General features: G+C 44.7%; 1 long non-coding RNA gene across 1 annotated transcript in view; it reads left to right on the top strand.

Moving 5' to 3' along the window:
• The first annotated feature begins 285 nt into the window (after positions 1-285).
• LOC142817346 (uncharacterized) overlaps positions 286-12,742 on the top strand; it is a 79,518-nt gene continuing 67,061 nt past the window's right edge. Inside the window, exon 1 of the long non-coding RNA XR_012895186.1 lies at positions 286-436. This is a non-coding gene — a long non-coding RNA (uncharacterized LOC142817346). The remainder of the gene's footprint in view (positions 437-12,742) is intronic.

Below are 12,742 nucleotides of genomic sequence, written 5' to 3'. Positions count from 1 at the left end.
GACTATGAACATCAACTATCACGCATTCGATTGGCCAACTCGTAAACGGGCGAACAATTTCGTTATGATGGCAGCTACAGAAACGCACACGTTCTTCCTGGATCTCTTCTTTCGTCTCCAGCACGCCGTCTTGCACTCTCTGAAAAGCTCCGGTTCCTGTACACCGGACCACACCACTTGCCATCAAGTGAGTGACGTAACGTATGACGTAGAACCATTGTCTTCGTCCCCGTCGACTCATCGCCGCACAGGCATCGTTCACGTAGTGCACCTGAAGCTCTATCGTATCCCGGACATCACTGATGCATGTGTACAATGCCCATTCTCACTACTGTCTTTTTTTTTGCAAGCACCGAGTCTGTGCTTTCGCCGCTAGAGGCTATTGTTTAGTGTTGCAGACCTAGAGGACAAAGAAGAGGAGAAGGGGAGTTCTCCGGTACGTGCCATCTTGGCTGCTGTAGACCCGATCACTTTGTTCGCGTAAATAGTGTAAATGCACCCGTCTTTTGTCGCCCCCCTTTAACAGTGTTATTAAATGCGAAGTATTTCTTAGCGAACTTCGGTGACATTGAGCGTATCTATCTATCCAGCCGCTTACGTTTAGGTGCTCTCGGGGTCACCCTATTTACTTGGCGTGAGCCAAAAGTAGCATGGGAGGGTAAGATGGTTTGACGAATACGACACACTTGTCCAGACAAGAATAATGGCACAATCTCGTCGCGTGCGTTGTCAAAAACTTCCCGCCAGACATGAGCGCATACCCACGGGCGGGTATGTGCCGCTAGTTTGCGCGTATGTGCCACAGGTGAATAACGCTTAGTATATACCCAGGAACGACGAGAACACACGTGGGCAATTTTAACTCGCTAGTGTTAACAAATACCCGACGTCGGTAGCATGGACCCAACCTGTCCCAGCTCAAATGGAACCCAAGCATTCTGTGTGCCAATGAAGCATTTTACCACAGGGCTACGCCAGGTCTCGGAACTACTTTTCAAATAGGCGCTATATAATCTTCGTTAAATGTTAATAGTGGTTGCAGTACTGAGTGCTTGCTACCCAGTTTTATAAACATTACATATGTACTATTTTCATACAGCCATCATGGCGGGTTAACGTCAGATGTGGTTAGCTGCCATGCGCTGTAGTTGATTTATGTAGCAGTGTCCGGGGCCAGCATCTCTGCGAACATCAGCGCTTCATATCATCCTCTGGTGTTGCTAATGCGCTTGTTCAAGTTGACATTATTGTGCAAGTTCAAACAACTGGTTATATACACATCTGCAACTCTTCAACATATGTATGTGCGTGCAACTTTTGTACATAGATTTAGCGTCATTTCATGACGTGTCGCTCAATGTGAAAAATGCAACATGGTCACCTTTCCTCCGCATGCTTCGCATAACGTGAATTCCCAGGTACGTGGGATCTACCAATTTTTTTTATTATTCCCGATAAAAGCGAAGCAAAATTTATGCTTACAACAGCGCATGTACTGGATAAGAGGGGCGTTTATATTAAAAGAATAAAAAATTTTGTCTCTTTTTGGAGACATCCTATTCCAAAAAAGGACATTTTAGGTGAAAACACGAAATTGCCGGTGTCTAAGGGCTGATTAGAAAAGCAAAACAAGCATGCGGGTGTGATAGAAAAGATCTCGTTTTCGGCGTATCCTAAAATTTGCGGACAGCCAAAAGCTGGCAGTTGATATACTCCAAACGAAGCAATTTCGGGCCGGCAAAACATTTCTCCGGATCTCGACCGTATGACATCAACAGCGAAAGCAAACAAAAAATTGAGTGAGTGGGAAAGTTTACTGTGAATCATTTTCGGCTTGAAAGAATCGAAATGTCTCCTTATTTTTTCTAAAGAAGTAAGAAACACAAATACGAGACTGTTTCAGAAATGCGCTGAATCACTTTTCTTGTCCACTGCGTAGTAATAGAAAAGAAGAAAACTCAAAGTGGCTTGCTGACTGATAAGGGCCAAAAACAAACAATTGTAAAGAAAGACACTATAGTCATTGCTGGCTGAAAAAGAAAATTGAGGCCTAATATAGCTTGATCACCAATTCTGTCTTAGTGTTCGTCTTGTGTGTTGGTAAAGCTGACCGTTGTAGAGTGAGGCGTAGTCAAAGGAAAGGTGGAGAGCCGTGACCACAGTGCGCTATCATGCACTGTAGCCCCAAAGTGGTCAAGCAGGCAATAAATTGCAGGCCATAGTGTGTACCATGCCAACCGTGCAAGTCGGGCGAAGGGCAGAGCTTTCACTGCGTTCCTAACCAGTCAGCATGCACAATCCCAGCAAAATTTTTTCGGCATGCGTACATTCTTTTTTCATTTTTAGCAAAGTTTTGCGTTGTGTTTTTAACTGCTACAACCTTACGAGCGGCATATGTTTCTGTCCTTACGGGCGTCCACCTTCTGGCCATATGACTGTTTACTGGGAAGAAAAGTGGTCCTGTCCAGTTTATCGATGACGGTGGATTGTAAACGAGGTGGTATAGGTGACTTGGCACGACTAAAAAAAAAGCAGGTAAGGGAAGATGCAGAAATAATGCAAAATTACTTTTTCTTGATGCTCATATTTTCTGCCATAGGATTTTTGTCCGATAAAAACAACGTTTAAGGACATGCTGAAGGACATGCTATGTATTATTAACTGCCCATCTGTCACCATCTCTCGCGCTGGTTGTCTCAGAATATGAACATAGACGAACACAGGAACCTTGGAACTTGTTTGTTCTAAACAAGCTAAAGCTCACCATAACTACCCAAAAAAAGGAAATAAAGGAGTTGCCCCATCTGAGCATACGTTTGCCTCGCGTCCTGGGGTGGAGAATCGCGCAAAACAAGGTAACTTATATGTTACATGACAAACGCATCACTTGCGCACCTAAACAGACGAAAATTAGCTATCGGAAAGTAGGGACTGCAAGCTCTAAATTATCTCACAGAGATGTTTCACTCAGCAAGCGTACAAAATGAGATGCTTAAGCAATTGGGAAAATAGAGAAAACACACTGGGGGATTAAAGAAACATCAGGAAAGCCCCAGTCTACCAATAGTTTGCATGAAACTTGAACAACCACTTCTCCGACAGGATCTATGGTAAAAAAAAGGCCTGTATTAAGGCCTGTATTAAAAAAAGGCCTGTATTAAGTACTATATATACAAAGTATTTGTATACAAAATATACATAACGATATTTACTTTTATGAATTCTGACAAGGTTCTGTCATCACTGCGGCATATACCCCCATCTTACCCAGATCTACCCCCATAACCCAGATCTTTACTGTGTGCAGTATATCAAACTACGAATTTGCGTAGATTGCTGAGTTGCAAAATTGCGTAATTGATATGTGGTGTTTATCGTTCAAAAACCACCACATAATTATGAGAGATGCCGTAGCGGAGGGCTCCGGAATGTATGGCCACCTGTGGTTCTTTAAGATGCACCCAAAACTGAGCACATGGGCATAGAGCATTTTCGCCTTCATCGAAAATGCAGCCGCCGCAGCCGGGATTTAATCCCACGGCCTGCGGCTCAGCAGCCAGTTACCCTATAGCCACTATACCACCACGGCAGGGCTGGGAGAGCGAGTGAGAGCGGAGATATAACACCTGCCTGTGCATGAACGCAGCTGCACGCCTGAGATAACTCGACTGAGAAATGCATTCAGATTTAAAAACCTTTATTAGCGAGTGTGTTTGGACCCCCCAGGGTCCCTGAACTACCACGTGGTTTCGCACCATGTCATCACGGACACGCCTCTCGCCGCAATGACATCAATAGCCCGTCCGCGCAGCAAGGTGACCATTTGAAGACAGAATTGCCTATAAACAAAAACTTGGGCCAAATGAAGACATCATAATTACTTAGGCACAACACAACACTGGTGGGTCAGCATTGTATTTTGTTCTATTTTAATTAAGCGTGTTAACATTGGCGAAATATTTATGTGCGCATTAGGTGACGACAGCAGGGAGCATGACTTTAAACAAAAAAAGCTTTTCTTTTTTAATTAGGTCCTAGTGAAGCAAGCAAACACCATTATCCTAACGATGTAAAATTTTTTTCAAGAAAGAGTGATGAGTGAAACTGCTCATCCATGAAAAAAAATATTCGAAGATGTGTGCCACCGATTGCAGCAGATGTCTGCGTGAATAGCACTTTGTATTTTCTTAATTTTTCAGAATAAACTCTTAGATATTCAATAAGCAGAATTATTTTTTAGGTGTGAGAAGGTAAATGTGATTATTCAGGTCATATTCATTCATTGTTATTTCATGTGGGTGAGTGCCGCGATGACTTGTGAAAATAAAAGCGGCATCTCTACACTCATCTACGTCGTTACTCCTCTTGACGTCTTTTAAAGCAAATATAGATAAACGCCACTACAAGAAGTGTTGCGACAGAATATACCAAGATGACGCTGCAGACAGAAATTCGCACCCTTCCCATATTTAATCGAAGAGACGTTGAAAGTCAGCAAGGAGTCAGAGACACCCAGATTGGATTAACTATCCTCATTTTCCCAAGCCCATTCCACTTCCGCCAGTACTCTATAGCATGTTATTCATCTTGTTTGCCCGCTTTCTTCACGAATGACCCCGGAGAGTAGAGCATTGTTGGAATTCCTTGTCTTTATGGAGAAGGTACCCGGGGTAAAATACCTAATCATATCTTCGGATAGAAAAATCAATTCTGTTCTTGATTACTATCGGGATGATTTCCGAGCTTTTAATGCCTTTTCTCTTAATTCTTTGCAGTTCGTTCTTGAGCTGGTGTCTGCAGGGCGTATAGATATTATTTACACTGTGTCGTTTATTTTTTTGGTGACCTCTAAACAGCAGCCATTGCAAATGAATATGCTCTGAATGTCCAGAATGAGTACCCAGAAAACTTGCTGGGTAATTTCAAGGAATATGCTCTTTTTTTTATTGGTTGACAGGAAGTGAAATATTATGTGGCAATGAATTTTGAAAAAGAAGCATAGGAAGCTGATTGTTGACGAGATTATGAATAAATAAATTAAGGCAGCTTCGCACTAGTGGCACAAATGCTCTAAGTGTGCAGCAAAACAAACCTTTTTGTTTTTCTTTTTCGACTTTATTTTTTTTGTTCATCTCTGCACTTGTTTTCTCGTTTCCATTTTATCCTGTTCCTTCTGGTCTTTTTTTTTCAGCCTAAATATTCACTTTGTCGTTATATTTCTACATTTCCATTCTAGTTTTCACCTTTTTTTCTCGTCTTTGAAGAGGTTCTTTACCTCCGCTAGGTGCCAAAAAAAAACAGTATACAACAGTTTGGGCCCCTAAATGCTAGTCATCAAGGCGTGCGAAGTACTAGCGGAAGAAGGCTTCTAGGGTGACTGAGTGCTCAATACGCCACAGATGACTGTGCTATACGTTTTTTGGCTTGGATAGAATACCAAGAACCAGTTAAAATAAGATTCATGATCAGTACGAGGCACGTTGCTTTGATACCATCTTTGTTGTGGCCATTTTGTCTGGTATCGTTTGGAACCTGATAAAACTACAAATTTATAAGAATTTGGAATCGACGCTAAAAATGATTTATTATGATACAATCTTGCAAAACCTTGAAGCTTTCGTTGTAGTGTATGCTGCAAAAATGTATAAGAAACCGGCGTCTTGTTTTTCTATGAGCAACAAACGTTAAGGGCATGTAGCAGAGTGGCAGAAAGACAAATGCGTTCACTGCATTCCACAGAGAAAATACGGAACATTTTATATGTCAAAGCACAACCTGTGAATTCGCGTGTCAATAGATGAGATTTATGTACATTTACGACCACTAGCTTTCTGTGGAACGCACTGCTTTTTCATAAACCATTATTCATGTTTCCATTTGAATGCAGTGTTATAACATATCATATAATAGGATATGTTTATAACCAATTTAATAAAACGTGTATTCCGGAGTTTTGTTGAACAATTTAGATCAATTTCTCAGACATTTGTGGTGCGATACATCAAAAGAGTTTCAAATGCAAAACAAGCTCAAAATAAAGAGTTGTAGGCTACTTTTCTGTTAAATACGAAGCATTTGTTAGCGAACTTCAACGACTTTGAGCTTATCTATCTATCTATCTATCTATCTATCTATCTATCTATCTATCTATCTATCTATCTATCTATCTGTCTATCTATCTATCTATCTATCTATCTATCTATCTATCTATCTATCTATCTATCTATCTATCTATCTATCTATCTATCTATCTAACTACGTATCACGACGCCTATGACTTTTAGCTCTCCAGGCCGTTTCATTAATGGTATTGATAGCAAACTTGGTATGGCATAACAAGACTGTATGAAAAAAATAACTGACTAGTCATAACATGAAAATCTTCATACGTATGTCATAATTGTCGTGATATACATTTATAGGTCCTGTAGCTACTGCGGTGGTTTCGTTCCCATGGCTTCGCCCCGCCACGGTGGTCTAGTGGCTAAGGTACTCAGCTGCTGACCCGCAGGTCGCGGGATCAAACCCCGGCTGTGGCGGCTGCATTTCCGATGGAGGCGGAAATGTTGTAGGCCCGTGTACTCAGATTTGGGTGCACGTTAAAGAACCCCAGGTGGTCAAACTTTCCGGAGCACTCCACTACGGCGTCTCTCATAATCATATGGTGGATTTGAGACGTTAAACCCCACAAATCAATCAATCAAATCAATCAATCAAATCAATCAAATCAATGTTCTAAAACTGGTGTGGTATGGCATGATTGCATAACGAACACAAGCGACAGACAGTACCATGAAAATCATGACATGCGAGTCGTCTAACAACATAACTACATGCCACACTCATGATGCGCTCGCAGCCGTTTCGCTAGCTTAACTTATATGAAATTTGGTATTTGGGACGGGAATTAATGATGAAGGTATGATACTGGTTCAAACATAATCCATTGATTATTATGTGGAGTTTAACGCCCCAAACCACCATATGATCATAAGAGACGCCGTAGTGGAGGGCTCCGGAAATTTCGACCAGCTGGGGTTCTTTAATGTGTACCAAAACCTGAGCACACGGGCCTAAAACATTTTTCCTACTGGTGCAAACATGATAAACATGAAATGCGTGTAATGTAACGACATGACTACTTGCCACACTCAAAATCTGCTCACGGCCATTTCGCTAGCTTCACATGAACCAAACTCGGTATTACGTGACGTGAATGGACTACCTAGGTAACCGACACATCCCAACATGATAATCACGACGTGATTGTCATATAACAATATGTCTACATGCCACACTGATGATCTGCTCGTGGCCGTTTCGCTAGCTTCACATATGCCAAATTTGGTATTTCGTGACGCAAATGGATGACGAAGGTATGTGACTGGTGCAAACATGATAATCATGAGATGCGTGTCATGTGAGAACATGACTACATGCCACAGTCAAGGCGCCAATACATTTCGACGTGACGTGGTGTGCGTGCTCGCCGCCGTTCATTTTGTCGCGTCACTTTATAACATGTGTGTAATACGCCGGTGGCTGTTCAGCAGCTGGTCCCGTGTCGTTTGCTAAACCGAAAAATCTTCTAGAGGTTCCTAGAAGATACATTACGAGTTGCCTGCCTCGATGCGATGAGTTCTGTAAGAGTGTCCATGTGTTTTTGAGAGCCAACATGCGGCTCAATAGATCAAGGTTGGGTATACTGAGCCCTCCCCATTTTACTGGTAGGCAGACCAAGGCTCTAGCGAAAGCTTCGGCATGGCCATCCCCCCCAAAAAAAAGGAGCTGCACGCAGTAGCCACTCTGAGCAAAACCCGACGAGGTGGTCGAGCACTTCTTGCTACATAAAGGAGTGGCGCTGTTATGCTGGATTTATTTAGAAAAGCTCTTTCAGTAAAAGGTAGTTGAAAAGTTCTGGCTACTTCAATGCGCCTGTCCACTTCGCGTTAGATCTCTTTCCATGTGGTGCGGGCTACCTTGCCAGTCTACAGGAAAGTTACACCTAAAACTTTAACTCCTTGGATGATTTAGACGCCATCAGGGAACTCTTCAATGTGCATCCCAAAGCACGATGCTTTGCTTTTTCCGGGATTAAGACGTGCTACTGACAGGTAACTATACGCGTGAAATATTCGCAAAAAGGCGCTGTAGCTATCTATGTTCCGAATAAACAATGAGCTGTCATCAGCGCATGCCGCTACTTTCACTTCGCCCAAGCCTGGGAGAGGAAAACCGCGTATCGAAGTGCATTTCTGGATTAGTTTCAATAATGGATCTATGCATAATACAAAGAGAAGTGCGGAGAGGGGACAGCCTTGTCGAGTACCCCTACTTACTGCATTAGGTTCAGTTGTATAGGCATTCACTACTAATGACGTTACTAAGTCTGTGTAGAGTTAGCGGAAGACGTCGGTTAAAAGTGCTGGGAAACCATAATACTCAAGCACAGCGAAGAGATACTTTCATTCTACGCGATCAAAAGCTGTTTCCTGATCCAAGGAAACAAAAATGCCAGATATTTTTGTTTTTGTAGCGTACGTGAACAAATCGTGAGTCAGCGCAAGTGAGGAATAGATCGTACGACCTGGAACACTGCTTGTTCGTGTGTCACTTACTATTTCCGGTAGAATGGTAGTTATGCGGTGTGAAGGATGGCTGTCAATGTCTTACAATATGAGTTAAGTAGGGAAATAAGCCTCCACGCCCTTGGATCGGACAGCTCTCCCTCGCTTTTAGGCAACGGTATAACTCTGCTCTCTCGAAACGTATTCGGTCTGATTCCGTCAGCAAGAAGCCCATTTAGCATTGTCTAAAGGTGGACTTGTATTGTTTCAAGGAAGGTTTTGTAGAAACTCGAAAGTATCCCGTCAGGGCCGGTGGTGGCGGTTGCATTCATGTGCTAAATCAAGAAGCGTAATTCATCCAGCGTCACTGGGCTGCAGAGACCATCGCGAAGCTCCTCCGGTACGCGGAAAATTCCCAAGCAAAACTCAATAAATATGGCGGCATGGTTCACGTCACTTGCGTTCTGCGCCCTGAAAAGATTCACAAAACGTACTTCAAAGACCCTCATTATGTCTTCTACTTGTGTAGACGGTTAACCGTTCGCCCCACTCTCCATCATTTCGTTCATGGATATGCTGCCATTTTTCGCGACGTGCTCACTGTGTTTTACTTCCATAGCATTCTACAAAACCCGCTAAACAACACTAGCACTCTAGGTGCTTTATTTACAACTACTGTCTTCAGCATTCGAAAAAAAAACGTCCGTAAGAGTAGCCACTAATAGTAAATTTGCTTGCAGCCCATGCGTTTTAACCTAATACGGTTACAGCCACACAATCTATTACGCGAAGTACAAAACATATTACAGCATATCTACCGAGTGAATGATGATGAGTGGGTGAGGCCTCGGAGGGTTTTATCGAAATCCATCCATCAGGCCATCCATCCGTCTGTATGTCTGTCTGTCTGTCTGTCTGTCTGTCTGTCTGTCTGTCTGTCTGTCTGTCTGTCCGCACTTGGTGAGTGAGTCATCGAACTAGGCAGTCACGTATGAGCTAGGAGGGACAGAACCAATCCTTTAGGATCTTCGCCCGTAAAGAATACATGCAGTAACACTGAACGTGAAAGCTGTAGGAAATGTGGAGCAGTGATTCGCTTGCTTTTCGGCTAGGCTGGGTTTCACGGCCAAGTAAAGCCCCTGGATCTTTACGGCCGATCCCGTGCTATCGTTGCAAGCGTGCAGCCACAGTGGTGGTAAAAAAATCCTGGCATACCTATGAAGCGCATGATGATGAGTGGGGCGAAGCGTCCGTCCGTCTGTTCGTTCTTGCTTCCGTCCATCAATGCGCTAACTTGTGCGACCGCCCGTGCGTCCGTCCTTCCATTGGTCCGTCCATCCGGGCGTCTGCCCATCCATCCGTGCGTTCATCTGTGCATCTGTCTGTCTCTTTGTCCATCCGCCTGTTCATTTAGTGAACACTTCGAGTACCGCCAATTCACATATTTTCATCATATATTCACCGTATGGAAGTACCGCCGTCTAGCGGACACTGCTGTCCAAGCCTCGCTAAGCCTTGCTAAAGCAAAGGAGGTTACGCTGAGTGAGTTTAACGTGGCAACCCTTTCTAGTCCGATAGTGCTCGAAGTGCTTCCTTCTGCTACTAGTTATTTTTAGTAAGCATCAAGCTCAACGAATGAAAGAATAAACTTTATTTAAAGTCCGGCAGCTTTCACCGGGTGAGGTGGCGGAAGAGGGGATTAAACACTGTCCCTTCCTTTTCTCTGCCGATTATGATGGCGGTGCCTTGGGTGACCGCTCGAAGTCCTTGGACCCGGGCGACATCATCAGCTTGCCGGACGTCAAAAAGCTCATCGGCCAGCTCGTCGCTGGTGAGTGCCGCTTAGCAACGGCAGCGCAGCTGACGCAGCCGATCGGGAACAGTGAACGCAGCCACGGTGAAGGCCGGCCCCTGCCCTCGTGCGATGTTAGCCGCAGCAATGGGCCTCGCAGTTCGTCCTTGCCCAACATACGTCGCGAAAGGAGCGGTGGCAGTGACGTCAACTTCTCCAGCACACTCCCAAAGCATGTGCCGCAGTGTGGCCCTTTCCCCGAACGCTTAACACACGTGCGTCGGGAATAGGTGAGGATGACACAGGCGTAGTATACTCGTCTCTGTAAGTTAATTCTACAGAAACAACTATTTTTTTTATTAACGTGCGCGAGTTTCCTCTCCAATTGAAAAAATGGCAGCATATCCACGGAGTGAATGATGAAGAGTGGGGCGAAGCATTTGTCCGTCCATTCGTTCTTGCTTCCGTCCGTCCATGCGTCCTTCAGTGTGTCTGTGCGTGCGTCTATCCCTGCGTTCGTCCATGCATCCGCCCTTGCGTCCGTTCAGGCGTCCATGCATGCATCTGTCTGTGTGTCCGTTCGTCCATCTATTCAACTCTCCAAGTACCACCACCTCGCATCTTTTTATCATATATTCCCCTTATAGAAGCACTGCCATTCAGTGGACATTCCAAGAACTAAATGGGAGGTGGCACACGCACACTTTCTTACGGCTTGAGCTTCGGGTCTACTTCCCACCTTTACCCACCTCGAGTTCATGGTATATACTAGCACCGTATTCATGGCACTGCGGTCCAACGCTCGCTAAACCTTTCTAAAACCAAGGTGGTTACGCCCAGCGAGTATAACGTAGCAACCTTTTCCTGTGAGATAATGCTCAATGTAAATGCCAATGGCTGTTAATGGGAAATGAGAGACAGGAAAATTCCGCTTTTACTTTCTTACGGCTCGCACTTCGTATATACTTCCCACCTTTAGCCACCTCGAGTTCATTCCTGGTACATACTAGTTTATTGTATTCATTGCACTGCGGCTGTACGATCACTAAACATTTCTGAAAATAAAGAGGTTACACCCAGCGAGTGTAACGTAGCAACCCTTTCTTGCCAGATAGTGCTCAATGAACATGCCATTGGCTGCTAATGGGGAATGAGAGACTGGAGCATTCGGCTTTTAGTTAACGCGCACGCCGCGAACTTTTTATTGTTCAACAAAGCACAGGAGAAATCTCCCACCAGCACCACCTTGCAGGTCAAAATGTAATACTGATTACACACTACGACTATGACTACAACTACGTGGGATGAATGGGTGCCGCTTAAGGAGCTTCGCCCCTAAACTGGGTGCACACGTGCCGCTCCTCTAGTCCAGCCGTGGAGGTGGCTACTTACTACTACGACGACTACTACAAACATTACGGGCGCACAACACACGGCATAGAGAGCTTCGCCCTCAAAAGAACTTGGATCTTCTGACCATCTCCCCGAAGGGAACCCTGATTGGACGCAAAGCAGCAGCGTTGCGCACAGTTGCAGTCACGGGTTGAACGGTACTAACGCGTGTGGTGTGGTGAGCACTGCAGGATTTGTTTAAAACAATGGCTAGCGTAGGTCTTGACGTTTCTTTAGAATAAACACGGACGCTGCACTCAAGCTGGTATGCGTTTCAAAGTCTTGACAACAACAGCCTTGCGATTGCGGAACTGAGAGGTTCCTGCAGACATACGACGTCCAAGTTAGTAAACACCAGATCTATGCACGTTCCTCTTATCGCGGTGGGTAGTTTCAGTTCCGCTGACATGCTCATCAGCGAGTGCATGTTACGCATGTTATCGACGAGCCATTCTCTTACTTCCCCGCTGATGTCAACGTTGAAGACTCCCGCGAATATGACAGGCACGCGTCGACATACCTTGCCACAATCAGTTGATGCGTGGATTTTAATGTTCCGAAACCACCATATGAATATGAGAGACACCGAAGTGGACGACTCCGGAAATTTCGACCACCCGGTGCTTTTAACGTGCCCCCAAATCGGAGCACACGGGCCTAAAGCTTTTTTGCCTCCATCGAAACCACAGCCACTGCAGCCGGGATAGAATCCTGCAACCTGCCGGTCAGCAGCCGAGTATGTTACCATTAGACCACCACGACGGGAGTTGTCACAATCAGTCAGTGTCTCCTCCAGCCAGCGCTGAACCCTGTTCCTTCAGGAGGTTGGTAACAAGGTACAGCGCGATGATGACGATGTCCCTGACGCGCACGGCAACGCACTCGAAGCAGGGGGTGGTAAAAGCTTTTTTGATCAAGGTATTCAGGCACGTACGTTCCAGGGTCGCAGCACGACCCCTACTGTGTTATGCGTTCATGAGTTCATCTAGTT

Source organism: Rhipicephalus microplus, chromosome 5 (assembly GCF_043290135.1).
Source record: "Rhipicephalus microplus isolate Deutch F79 chromosome 5, USDA_Rmic, whole genome shotgun sequence".
Taxonomy (NCBI): domain Eukaryota; kingdom Metazoa; phylum Arthropoda; class Arachnida; order Ixodida; family Ixodidae; genus Rhipicephalus; species Rhipicephalus microplus.
Note: the sequence above shows the minus strand (reverse complement) of the source record. Positions and strands in the feature narration are given on the sequence as shown.